The sequence below is a fragment of the Pinus tabuliformis genome, chromosome 1_1 (assembly GCF_031772625.1).
Source record: "Pinus tabuliformis cultivar Carrire ecotype Pingquan chromosome 1_1, CPIR1, whole genome shotgun sequence".
Taxonomy (NCBI): domain Eukaryota; kingdom Viridiplantae; phylum Streptophyta; class Pinopsida; order Pinales; family Pinaceae; genus Pinus; species Pinus tabuliformis.
In genome coordinates this window covers 814142815-814156982 of record NC_142297.1, presented here as the reverse complement: position 1 = coordinate 814156982, position 14168 = coordinate 814142815, and positions in this window count along the sequence as shown.

Genomic DNA, 14168 nt, shown 5'->3' with positions numbered 1-14168 from the left:
AGGTGTTTTTGTGTACATGTGATGTTGTTCACACATTTTGCAGGTGGTTTCAATGTATAGGTGGTATTGTGTACATGACGTAAATATGGTACTGGTGTAGATGCATGTGTTTCATGGTGTTTTATGATGTGTGTAGTTGTATGTGTGTGATGCACACTATGTGTATGAGAAAATGGTTGAGGAGAAGGCACAGAGTGTTCTTCTAGTGTGGAAACCGATCTGAAGTGCGTATGGAATAAAGACAAAGGTAGAAGATAAGGATTGGTGAAAGGATAAGTATCAACATTTTATTTCAGTTTTATTATGCATGTGGTTTATGACTATGGTATATGATGATTGTATGTGATCTATGATTCTGTTTTGTGATGGTTACATGTGATTTCTGATGGTTATGTTTTGAGCTAACCATATGTGATATGTTTATACATGATGTTTTGATCAAACAGTTAGTTTGACTTGTTCTGACAAGAAGCAAACAAGATTGCAATTGTAGCTTATTGACGAACTACCAATGAGGTATGATTTGAGGTTATTTCGATGTATCTGATCTAATGGAAATTATGTGCTTGGAATAGGAATGCATGAACATGCCCAGTTGGGTGGTTGAGGTAGACTGCAAGAATTGGTAGCAACAACAAAAGAAATGGGAACATGAAGCAGTATATTGGTAAAGCACTTTATGAGTAGAGCCAATGTGGGAGACTGGTACCCAATAGTGTCCATTGATTTCCATGAACATGCTATGACTGGTATAATGGTTTTGATGCAGATAAAAGCCTTGGTTGTTGATCTTCCAATGGGAGGAAGCCTTTCCAAGGGATGGATCACCCGGGATAGGGGATTTTGGGGAACGTGGAATGTGAGTGACTACATAGAAGGGGCTGACTGGATTTCTAGAGGGACTATGTAATAGAGAAGGGAAGGTCATGGATGCATTTTTTTTTGTCATTAGCATTCCAAGATGGAATGAGATGCACATTGGGAGTGCACCCTGGAATGATGAGTTGGTAACTGTTCACTGAGGGGACAAGTGGTGCAGGATTCTAGCGCTAGACATTGGATGTAGATTTGGCTATGACAGTGGATTATGGACTTCCTGGGAAGGAGGTGAATCCTGGAACTAGTTTTTAGGGTGGAGGTGTGATCCTATGGATTCCCTTGTTGATTGATACGGGCATTGTATCCCTTTTTTTGTTTGTTTAGCAAATGTGCATATGTGTATATGTGGTTATTGTAAATGCCATAATGAGCTGTGTTATAAAGCTTTGGTATGTGTTATGTTGTCATGTTGTCATGATGTTTTGCTTTGGAGTAGGTCATTCATTGTAAATACTGCAACGAGATAAGTTATAAAGCACCATGGTAGTATGTTTACTTTTCAGTTGCCTTGTTTAGGTCATGTTTTCGTTTAACACTGAGGGAAGTGTTCGACAAGCGGGGGAGGGGGGGGGGGGCTTCTACAAATGCCCCGATGAAAAGTTCATGTAATAGTGTTAATAAAGGAAAAATAAGACCATGTGTAAGGGACACGTATTCCAAGCTAAATGATGGGAAAATATATCCTAGTATGAATCATTGGATGTGTGTTATTAGCTAAGGAAATTGGCAAATGCTAAGGCAAAGGCATTTTTGGCACATTTATTTATGAAAATAAAAGAAAATAGGAGAAAAGGAAGGCAAAAGGTCACAGATTTCATGTGAGGAGGAAATTGAAGGAAAATAATGGAAGATGAAGAAAATAGAGGCCTCATTAATAAAAAGGTTTCGGAGGATCAGTTAACAGGCTTAGTCAGTGTTAAGCTCTTGGTCAGTTCAAGTTTAGAGCTCTCTCATTATTCTCTCTCTCTCACTCTTGGTCACTTAGAGTTTTCTTGGAGCACTCTAGCTTTGGATCAAGGATGGAAAAACAAGGAAGGGAAAGGAAAGGAAAGAAAGGATCAAGGAAGGAAAATAAGGATCAAGTAACTTCAGTGGGAATACTTGCAGGTATCCTTTTCCACGAGTGATTTCCTAGCTAGTTTGGACATGAATGGATTTTCATGTTGGTGTATGGCTTTCTTATTGTATGTGGCATGGTTTTGTTGGGTTATGTCAGTGGTTTTCAGCCTAACCTTTCCTTTATCTGGATTCCATGGTCTTGGGATGTTTATTTCAGTTTTATCTTTGCTTTCCCAAATGGATTTTGGAATCCGGGGCAGAGGTGGTCTTAAGGTTCATTCCCAAAGGCCTAGGAATACCTTGACCAATTTTGGAGGGATACATGGTAAAGCCTAAGGGAGGAGTCTCGGTTTGGGGCTTAATGATCTGGGTTTGGATTGTGGTAAAGCCTTAGAGACTACTCTTGATTTAGTTCCTACTGATCTAGGATTGGATTGCAGTAAAGCCTGAGAGACAAGGAGATGGAAACTTCCCCTAGGATAGTGATGGATTCTGGCCATTGCAAGTTTAGTTTGATTGTGATCAGAGCACCAGTTTTGGTGTGATCATGGATTGGTGAGGGTGGAAGTGGTTTAACCTCTGGATTCCCTTGATTTTTTTTGCACTCGCTGTTCTGTGAGATCCCACATTAATGCTTGGAATATGGCACGAGGGTGACTAGCTAGAAGAGAGATTTGGTTCAGCCATGTCTATGGTCTGGTGGTACGTGGAAGTCCCAAACCTGGTTGGATTTTCCTATGATTAATAAAAGTGAATTTCTCTTACTTTTTCACTTGTTTATGTGTGGATTTAATGACTATCATATCTTTGACATTTATATGGTTTTATGATGGTTATAAGCATGTTTATGTGATTTGTTGATGTCATGGTTATTTCATGTATCTACCTCTAATTGCTAAATGGATGGATGCAAGACCTAATTTATGATATAATAGTTCAATGGAGAAGGTGGTGATCCTTCTGGTTATATTTCATAAGCTATTTCAGTCACTTATGCTCTATCTTGTATCCTAGACCTCTAGGTTGCATTGATACTAAGTGTTTAACAGAATGTCAGTCCCAGTTGAGGATGCGCAAGCCTAGTCCTGAGGTTGATTTTTTATTTGTTTATATTGTCAACATGTATTTGATGGATTCTAAATCTTATAACAAGTTCTGGGTAAAGGCTAGGATTATGTTTCTAGAAAACTATCTCAAATGTAGGGGACACTGGCATAGGTCTATTGAAAAAAGTCTAGGGATGCTGACACATAGGCCTGTGAGAGCGACTTTGGCTTCTGTTCATTTTCTTTCCTAAAGCATGAGAGTGACGAGGGGTTAAAACACTTAAATCGTTAGTGGGACTCAGGGAAAGGATGTCTGAGTGGATGAAATGTCTTCTGGGGATGTTGTTGTTGATGTGCAGGGGTTTCTTTAAGGTGTTCCATCAATTCCATTCCCTTAAGGTCACCAAGGAAGTTGAATCCCTTATAGTAGTCTCTCTCGTCGCATATTTACCCTATTTGGTCGGTTGCTTGGGTAGACCTGGAGGAGGGGGTGTTACATCTCCTCTTATATTATATAAAAAAAAATGGCATTACAATCTAGGTATCCTAATATTGCACAAGATTCTCCCATGGCCATCTCAAAAATAGGATGGAACAAGAATGAATTACAATGAAATATCTCAAGTCTCATTCCAAAAACATGTTGACATAGCTCTCTTTCTTCTCTCTGCATTTGATTCAATTCATGTGACCTGTATAGATATATTCCTTGGTCTTGATCTTGCTTGCTTGATTTGGTCCAATTTGATCTCTTCGATAAAAGATAGTAGCTTGGTCCCCTTCTACTTTGATTCCTTGAAAATTAACATTCAAGTCCTTTTCTCATGGCTTCACGAAATTCCTAGATAAATGCTTCCCTTTTTTTGCTTATTGTCGGTTACTTTTGTAGATATTTTCTTGCAAAAATTTGATCAAAACTACCCAAAAATAAAGGACCCAATAGGCCCCAACCACAATCTATTGACACCCCCTTGAGTCAATCCTTTATCTACTCACTTGGCTCTACATGCTTTTTCTCCTTGCTTTGCTACTTTGCCTTCAAACATGGGATCCAACTATGGTACTATTTGAAGGGCTTGAGCTTTAAAGTTGTTATAATCCTCCATGGAAGATTTCCAGGTAGTGAACATGACAAAAAGCTTATCAACAAATTTTGGTTATATCCTCTGCAATGGATTTCTTAGGACAATAAGTAAACAATGCTTTCTATTGGACATCAACATCATGATTGAGCTTAGACAGTTGTAGAAATTGAGATTTAGATGAGGGATGGATATCCTGTAATAGAGTTTTGGTCTTATGTAATTCTTCCTCCAATTGATGAATTTATTTGTCAATCACTTCATCTTGGCAAAATAAACTTTGTCGTTGAATGAGATCTCTGGTGTTAATAACTTTCTGAATGAGTTGTTGTTTGTGTTTATGCAACTAATAAAGTGGTTTATTACATCTGGAAACTAGGCCCGACCAATATTGTACTTTCCAAAAGATCTCTTAGGAGTCTCTCATAAGCTATAGAAGAATACTGTAAAAAATGGTTCCTACTCAATCTCATGAGTGATTTGTTACTTGAATTTTTCCACAATATCATAGAGCTGTTTCTGGAAATCAGTAACAGTGCCACACAACTCTTTGTTTGTAGCGACTAACTTTGTATAGGTGGTTTTAAGGAAATCAAAGCATTGAATGGGATGATACATTGAAAAATATTCTAGAGCATTGGGAACATTGTCAGCAACAGTTGGCCACTTTTGTTTGAGCTTAGAATTGATTTCTTCAACTTACCATGTAAGTAGTTATTTTTCCCCTCGCAATTAATCCTATTATTTAGTGACAGTGAGGAGTTGTTACCGTTGTTGTTCATGAATAGTGATAAGCTCATTATAGCATGAGCCTGTTATCACTCAGAAATTCTCCCTAGAATTTATCAAAAGAAGGAAAATATCGAGGTAACCACAAACCAATCTTTTAAGTATAGGCTCTATCCAACCTATTACTCAGAGAGGGCTCTCTCTATATGTTTTAGCTTTGCTTGCTGAGATTTTATGCTAGTTCTTAAAGTTCAGGGAGTTTTGGGTTTGCATTGGAAGTTGGATGGTGGAATCCTTAAACAAATGGATAGAATGATGTCTCTAGCTATTGGGCTATGGAGTCAAAGAAGGGTAGTAGAACTGGGATTAAATCATTAAAGGGAGTGTTCAATGGGCAAGCTAGCAGAGTAAAGCACAGGTTTTAGGTCGAATGGGTGAAATGATCTTAACCAGGGTGAGAGAGAACTTAAGAATTCCCAAACCGGTATTAAAAGGAGGAATAGAGGGTAATCATGAGCAAATGGAAATTAAGAATCCTTTACTAAAGATCAGAGGGAAACTACTTGAACTAAGGAGAAATCAAGAATTAATTAACTTAGATAATTAGCAGAAAACATTAAAATGCATAATAGTTAAAACAGAGTGCAATGAAGCAAGTTCTGAGATATCATTCCATATTACAGCATTCAGATTTTAGATACATTCAAGAGTATGAAAAACTTATAAAGAAAATAACATCACAAGAGAAAATACTTGTTTTTCCTCGCATTACACAAGAATCCAGTGAAATGCCTTTGCTTTATTAATTAATCCAGCTTGCTGGTCCAAACAATGATACACTAGCTTACAACCTTCGATCAAAAAATCTATAGAAATGTCTGAGAATCCACCCACATACTTCGATTTGTGAAGTTTTTATACAAAAAATTATTACAAAATATCTCAAACTTATTTTGAGATTAAATTTAGGAAATATAAATATCTTCTTGCAAGAAGATAGAGACAGATAATGAACTATTTCATGTTGTCCCTTTTTATTTGGTACTACTAGCTGTTATGGTTGGATTTTTAGCCCTTTATGCTGGCTTGCAGTTGTGGAGATTCACGCTAGAGTTTTCATTACTTTCATCTTTCACCTGATACTCTTCGACCCTGATGTGTTGTTTTTACCTGTTTACCTAGCTGCTCTGTTTTTACTGTGTAGTAACTTTTTGTTGTGAATTCATCACAGTAAATTAGTCATAGTCTCCCACCATTTTGCATCTGGTAATTTTACATTCATCATCCTCCTATAGATCTCATCAGCTTCAGTATACTTGGAAAAATTGGTCTTGGTGAGGAATAAATGTTTGACCTCGTACTCAAGAAAAAAACAAGTTCTCAAATGTGTTGTACATCACTTTTCCTGTTGGAAATGCTTTTATGGATGAAGAGCTGGCCTGTTCTTTAGCCAATTTTCTGAGTCTACCACCATAGTCCAACTGTGTCATGAGTTTTTCATTGATAACCATAGGACTGGGCAGATCTTTCTCCCTTAAAATCTAGAATTTAGACATGAACCTATCAGTGGCTACCTGCATATTGTGGCACTTTTCTTCTAAATTAAGCACAAGGTTCCTTCTGGAAAGGACCTTCCTTATTTCTAAAATGGTCGCAATCCTATTGTTACGGGAATAAGTACCCTAGGGCTTTGGGTTAGAACCCCAACAGAGTAGAAGTAGACTACAACAAGAAACACACATACAACTCAGGCAAAATGCTTATATAAACAAACTACATAAGAGTGACCGTAGCCAGATTTCCTTCGTTCAAGTAGGTCCCGCAGGGTTCAGACCATCTGCAACTCCCGATGTTCTTCAGACCTGAAAATCATTCAATTCGAACATACATAGTAGTATAAAAGTAAATCATACTCACGAAATTTGACTCTATATCATATAAGAGAATGATCAATTATACATAAAAACAACATTCATATATGAATTAAAACACAATTTGATGCAAAAGAAAAAGTTAATTTCAGAAAAAAGAAAACATTTCCTTTATTGTAGTAAGCTATAAATAACATGGAGAGAATTCACCTCAGTCTTCTTCTTCCGGTGCCAAGCAGAACTGTATTTCAGATTCGTCCTATCCCAGCCTTCAACAATCTTCTTCCATAACCAACACCATGATATATAAAGCAAGAGGGAGAGTATCTATAATCAAGGAAACAAGGGTTTCCTGAAGCTTGGGGAAGTTCATGAGGCACAGAGATTCATCAGACTCAGTCAGGGGTGATCTCAGTATAATAAATCTCTCTCTTCTCCTCCTTCAGGTCTTCCCATAGAAGTCTATTTATACTTCTCCCAATTAGTTTTTTAGTTGGGAAATAGTTGGGCCATGGGAAATAGGAGGTAATCAACAAGTAAAACTCATGAACTCCACCCATAATTAAGGAAATTTAATTTTTAAAGTGTTTTAACACATATATGCAGGTTGGGTATTGACGAACCGCATGTACATTCTTTTATCTCAGGGAAAAGTAGTGTACAAAACATTGTTTCTAATATATTTGGACCAACTCTGGAAGGAGGGGTTTCCCTATGCCATAAACCAAGCATCACAAATATGAAGGGTGATAAATGGTGCTATAACAGATGCCCCATAATATATGATGTCAGAAGGGGTACATGATGGCCGAAATGTATTAAGTTTATGGAAAGAATCTCGTTGAAACTGAGAAGGACTTCACCAAAATTTAGCCTACCAAGCCATCAAATAGAGATTAGAAAGAAAATGTTGTCTGAGGCGGGCATACCCATGCACAGAGAAAGTGAAGCATGTTCGCATATCAAGTACAAGTGGATCCAATATGTATACAATGGATCATATGATCGTAATCGAAAAAGTACATGTCTGAATATCACATATAAGAAGATGATCAATGATGCTGAAGGATGAAGTTGATCACTGATGTCAAAAAATGATCCCAATAGTACCAAATGAACATGATGGAATAAAATGATACTACATCACAACTCGCATGCTAGCATATAAGACGTCGCTGTGAAAAACTGCAACAAATACGATGAATGGTGTCAACTAGCAGCAACAGGAGCAACTGAGAAGTGATTCAAAACACGTTGATGCAACCTAAGGTCTTCACCGACCACCATGGTACATTTCTACACAATGGGAATAAATGATCTGAGGTTGACCACGTGAGAAATAGTTTGATTTCCAGTCATTGATGTATACCGTTAACAAACGCGAGACTATTCAACGATAATGAAAATGAGAGTCAAGTTACCCAGGACAATCTAACAAGTGTGAATAAATGAGTTGAAGTTGAACACATGGAAGAATCTATCAATCAGGGGACAATGGTGGTTTCCCACTGTCGATAGCGAAGGAATCTGCCACTGATGACTGCAAACCCCAAGGTACTGCCAATTGGACTCTAGATCTTTGTCCCAGAGGAAATGAGCTGTAGTAGATAGGAAAAGATCCGCTAGAATGAAGGAATTAAGGCATCGTTCATCAATCTAGTGTGAGTGTAACCGATAGGCCAATAATATGGAAGGAATCAGATGAAAAATATGTAGTAACCCAACTGAAGCACGATTCCGACGTACACAAGATGTAGCTAGCGCATGATAGAAACCCTCTCAACCAACCAATAATAAAAGCTGACACAGAGGCGAGGAATCCACCAATAGGGTCAAATGGAAACCAAGGCACTACACGAATCCCAATGTGTGATAATGAAAGCCGATGTCGAACACAAGGGAAACGACTCAGTCAAAGAACCATGATACTGATCGATGTTGAGCACAAGGTGACCTATCAATAATGAAAATAGGACCAGGGTGTGGCTCTAGGCCTACCCTCAGAGCAATATTTCATTGTCGATAAGGAAAATACCCACCAGCAAGAAGTTAATGGAGACCTTATCAAACTAGCACGACCAAAGGACCAATATAACTAATGTGATAAAAAAAATTACACTAACAACCAAGGATGGCCGACTGCAAAATAGATCAGGAGACATCGCAGAGAGGCCGACTCAAGCTTACTTCCCTTGAACAAAAGCACGACTTAGTGATGACTATATGGTAGCATATAATAACTCTGTATAAGTTCGTCATGCAGGAGGCATGAGAAAACTCTCCATATGATTGGAAGAGGTAACAAATCAAAGGAGTACTAACTCAATAACAAGGTTAAGGCGTACCTATGTCAAACTAAATCCTGCCCAAAATGGAGGAGAGACTTTATTTTGAGTGCTTTGTTCAAGGGCGACACAAATGACTCTAGCTGCCAACAAAATATTGAAATGTTGTCCTGTTCCTGCTATTTTTGGAATATATAACTTTTTTGTCTTTTTCTTTAAGCTAGAAAAAGAACAAAAGAATGCTATAGTACAACGAAAAGAACGAGTGTCAGAGAAATAGATGATCTAGTTCCTGGGATGGGAACATTCCTATGCTCAATGCAGGGAGGAAAAACTGGTCAAGGACACTGAAAGGGATGTTCTTTCCACGGGTCAAACAATGTGTCAAGTTGCAGAAGCTAAGTGATTACATGGTTGATTTTGCAGAAGACATGGTCAAATAAGTGGCTTACACACGAGTCCAAGTGAAGCCGGGTCAAGGCCAAAAGGTGCAAATAGTCAAAATGCAATGTAAAGGTACAACTCAACACAAAGGAGCCTCTAGGGTATAAGGCCAGAAATCAACGCAGAAGAAAGGAGAATGTGTCTTCAACGCACAAGTCATGGTGGAACTAAAGAGGATTCCCGAGCTTATTCAGTATAACAGCATGGGTAATCAATGTCAACAAGGTTCTAACTAAGATGCTCGTGTAAAGAATGGCTCCACGATCGCATCATGATTTAAAAATTGGCAAGTGAACATGGTTTGCTAATCAAGACACGATGGGTTCGACCGTATGGCTAATGTATTGCTGAATGGAGGCTAGTATGCAATATGTAATGGAAAAAATGGTTTTCCCTAACCTATATGCTAGTGAGTGAACGATACCTGCCATGACGGGTCAATGGTCATGGGACCGAAATAACATCTTGAAGAAGTCCTCAAAATATCCTGAAAAAACAACCCACTCTCGACAATCCAAGCCCACAGGTTAAAAAATCCACGAGACAAAAATTATTTTTTGAAAAAATATTTTGCAATCTCAAAGTTATATAATGACTTTTGGACTCACAGTTTCTGTTTGAAGCAAAGAGATGTGGATCAAAAAGGAGAAAGCTTGCCTCTGAACAATTGGACCATTCAAATCACACCAAAGTTACCAAGTAACCCTCAAATCATGCTTGTAATGTTTTGTGATAGTTTTTATAATTTTTCTTAAAGTTTTGACTGTGGGAATTTATGCCCAAAAACCCAAATCTGCATACATGCAGGTTGGATGTGATCAACCCATGTATATGACAGCCCTACACGCCACTGTGTGTAAAGGGAACTTGCGTGTACATGAGTTAAAGTTTAAACACAAAAACTAACGGTTGAAACTAAATTTTTTTGCAAGATGACCATCACATGGAGAGAAAGAGAGCATACCACAATTGACAATGAGGTAATGGATGACCATAATGCACTAGATGCATTGAGAGGTTGTGGCTTATTGAAATTCTTCAAAATGCCAAACATGAAAGCCAACACATGCTTGCTCGAACTGCTGATCCACTACTGGAGTGCAGAGGATGATGCCTTCATGATAGACCAGATGCCTCTACGGATTGAGGTTGAAGACATCTACTTTATTACAGGTCTCTCCTGAAGAGGGGAGGTCGTGCATTCAACTAGGAAGACAAGAAGTAGTCTTTCAATAGAATACTATGTACATATATACTATCCTGGACACCCAGAGAAGATTGGAAGTTAGATTCCAATCAAACACATGGAAAGTTTATCTCTGAGGATTCTGGTATATACCATTGCGAGGGTAAATGTATCAGCTTTACTGCATCAGGCATCATGAGTGTCCATGAGCACATTTTTTGACCGGTGCACGCCTATTCTGACCAACATGAAGATCCAATTGACCTCTATTCAAAAGGGTCAAACAAATAACTTTGGATATGAGACTATCTTATGCTCATTCTTCTTCGAGAAGGTACCTGGTCTACGTCCCAAAGTATTTGTCTCCATCACCAGCCCTTGAGATCCTCGGATCGGTAGATGGGTTGACTTGATGAGACGCCTTGGAGACAGGGACATGCCTAGGATGACTTTTGATGATGATTTTTTCTCCTGATGGGACCAACAGATCATCGCAGTCGACGACTACCCATATGATGGTATGGATTTTTGAGGAGATCCGGACTTGGTGTTGCCACCAAATGCAGCATGGGAAGGCATACGTAACAATTATTAAAATTTTTGTAAATTTTAAAGATTTTTCTTTAATATGAAATGAACTTAGAAATATTTTGATGATACAAAATACCGACAAAATGACCATGTTCTAGATGTGGGTCCAGTGAGACTAGATGGATTTCCGAGGCACACGCATTGTGGAAGAGGTGCCAAAAAGGCAGAAGTTGAGACAGAGAGAGTCCTATGCAGTTCAAAGAAACTTGGTGAGACTAACTCACTAGGTACTTATGATAGCCATAGAGGATCTACCTGAGAAGATGCAGCGCCGCGTGGTAGGGGTACCACAGGACTAGCTCCACATACTTCGGCGTGTAGCCAATGTAGTAGTTAACTTTTTAGCTGCTCATCCTAAACCAGGTCGATACACAAACTGATGTATGACTGGACATGATTATGGGCATGAACCCAAATTTTGAGGGCATTTTGTCCCAATTTTGTATATTATTTTTTGAACACTTTATCTATATACAGACAATTTTATGATATATATACAGATTCAAATTTTTTGATGTTTGATTAATTTGATGGATGATTAATATGCCAATCTAATGCTTGATTAGCAATAGAGTCTGCTAATGAATTCTCAAATCGTGGAATGTGAACATATGTAACATAAATAAATGATTGTTGCAATATTCTCACTATAAAAACTTGGCGATATAAATAAGGATCACGAACCCGATAAATGTTACTTAATTGTGACACTACGAGCTGTGAGTCTAGATAAACTACCAACGAATCAATCCCATAAGAAATTGCTTCGGATATTAAAATAATAACGGCAGTATATTCGGCAATGTTATTTGAAGCAGGGCCAATACATACCCCCCTCGACACCATAAACTGGTCAGATGGATAATAAATCACCCAAGATGCAGAAGTAAGATTCCAAGTGTGTCGACTAGCACCATTGGCGAATATGAAATATATCGAATCATCCATCAACACCTGCCAAAGCAGATAAAAAAATGTCAATATCACAAAATTCCAGACAAATATGTAAAAAAATACAATATATAAACAAGCAATTGCTCCAGAACCTAAGCAAAATACTTCTTAAGGCAGAGCCCATTCTGAGGCTCCGCCAGCTTGTTCCCTTCAAAATAATTTAATTGATAGGCCCCTTTCCTCAAAACTCGCTTGACTAGAAAGGGACCATACCACATAGACTTGAATTTTCCTGCCCCTAGGGCGTCTTTGTCTTGGTCATAGAATAAGACAAGGTCACCTTCTAGAAAAACCTGAGGATGGACAGCTTTATCATACTGAGTTTTAACCCTCTTCTTATGGGCTTCGTTTATTATGGAAGTATCTCGACACTTCTCATCGAGATGTTCCAAATGAAGGAGGCGTTTTTCGATACTAAACATCTCTAGAAGAAGTTATACAACTAGCTTAAGGGACAAAATTTCACATTCGAAAGGAAAAATAGATTTTAACCCATAAACTAATTGAAAAGGTGTAAAACCAGTGGTAGTCTTCACTGAGGTTCGTTATGCCCAGAGTGTCGGGTACAACATGATGTCCCAATTGGATCGATTTTTTTCAATTGTCCTTTGTAGGATAGTCTTAAGGGACTTATTCACCACTTCAACTTGCCCATTGGCCTGAGGATAATATAGAGATGAATTCTCTTGCCAGAATCCCAACTTGAGAGCCAATTTGGTCATCAGTTGAGTCTGGAAGTGACTGGCATGGTCAGTGACAATCTATCTTGGGACACCAAATTGTGAAATAACATGTTTGAAGAGAAACAAGGTCGTTGTTTCACTATCATTTTTGTAAGTAGGCATGGCCTCAACCCACTTTGTAAAGTAGTCTATAGCCACAATGATGTACTTGTGATTTGCCACCGAAGGCGGACTACAAGTAGTGAAGTCAATGCCCCACTTCATAAATGGACCGACAATGATAACAGGAAAAGGTGGAGCTGGATGCGTGTGCATTTTCTGAGTATAAATTTGACAAGGGTGGCAACGTTTGACCGCCTCAATACAATCTTTGAAAATTGAAGGCCAAACGTAGCCTGCACGCAAAATTCTCTGGGTTTTCAAAAGCCCTAATAGAGGACTGCCACAAGCTCCACTATGGTAATCATTAAGTACAGACTCCGCTTCTTCCAAAGTTAAGCAACACCTAAGGATTGAGTCAACCCCTCTGTGATATAATGTATCACCAATGATAACATAGCTTTTGGCAAGGTGACGTAACTTTCGACGCTCATCTTTAGAGGAGCAGGTGGGAACTTTGAAGTCTGGAGATATATAATGGTATCTTCGTACCAGGGATCTTGTGAAGAAATGAGGAATAAATGTTCGTCGGGGAAATTTTCCTCACAAACAATGGATTCCTCACAATTCAACTCTGAAATTAATTTTGCAAAAACCAATGAATTCTTAGATTTGGCTGAGAAGAACTCGAGATGAAATTCTTACAAAATAAAAATTCATCGATTATATTTTCCCCCAATCACTCACCTACTAAGGACAAACTGAAAAGGATTGACAGCCACTAAGATGAATGTTTTGCGTAGCAGAATGTAATGACAAAGCCGTTGGATAGCAAGGACAGCTACCAAGGCCAACTTCTCGATAGGAGAATAGCGTAGCTCAGGTCCTACTAAGCCTCGACTCAAGTAGTAGATTACATGCTCACTAAGAGCATCATTCTCCTGAACCAGAACCATACCGATGGTTGATTCTACCACAGTGAAATACAACAGGAAATCTCTGCCATAATTTGTTGGGTTCAACAATGGATCAAAGATTAATGCCTATTTCAAAGCATCAAAAGATCGTTGTGCAAATTCGTCCCATAAAAATTGAACTCCTTTCTTAAGCAAACACATAAATCCTTTGGTAATCTCGGCGTAATTTGCTATAAATATTCTCAATAAATTTGCCTTTCCTTGGAGATTTTGAAGTTGACAAATGGAAGACGGGGGAAGGCAACTGAATTATTGCCTCAACCTTGAAAGGATCAACTCGAAT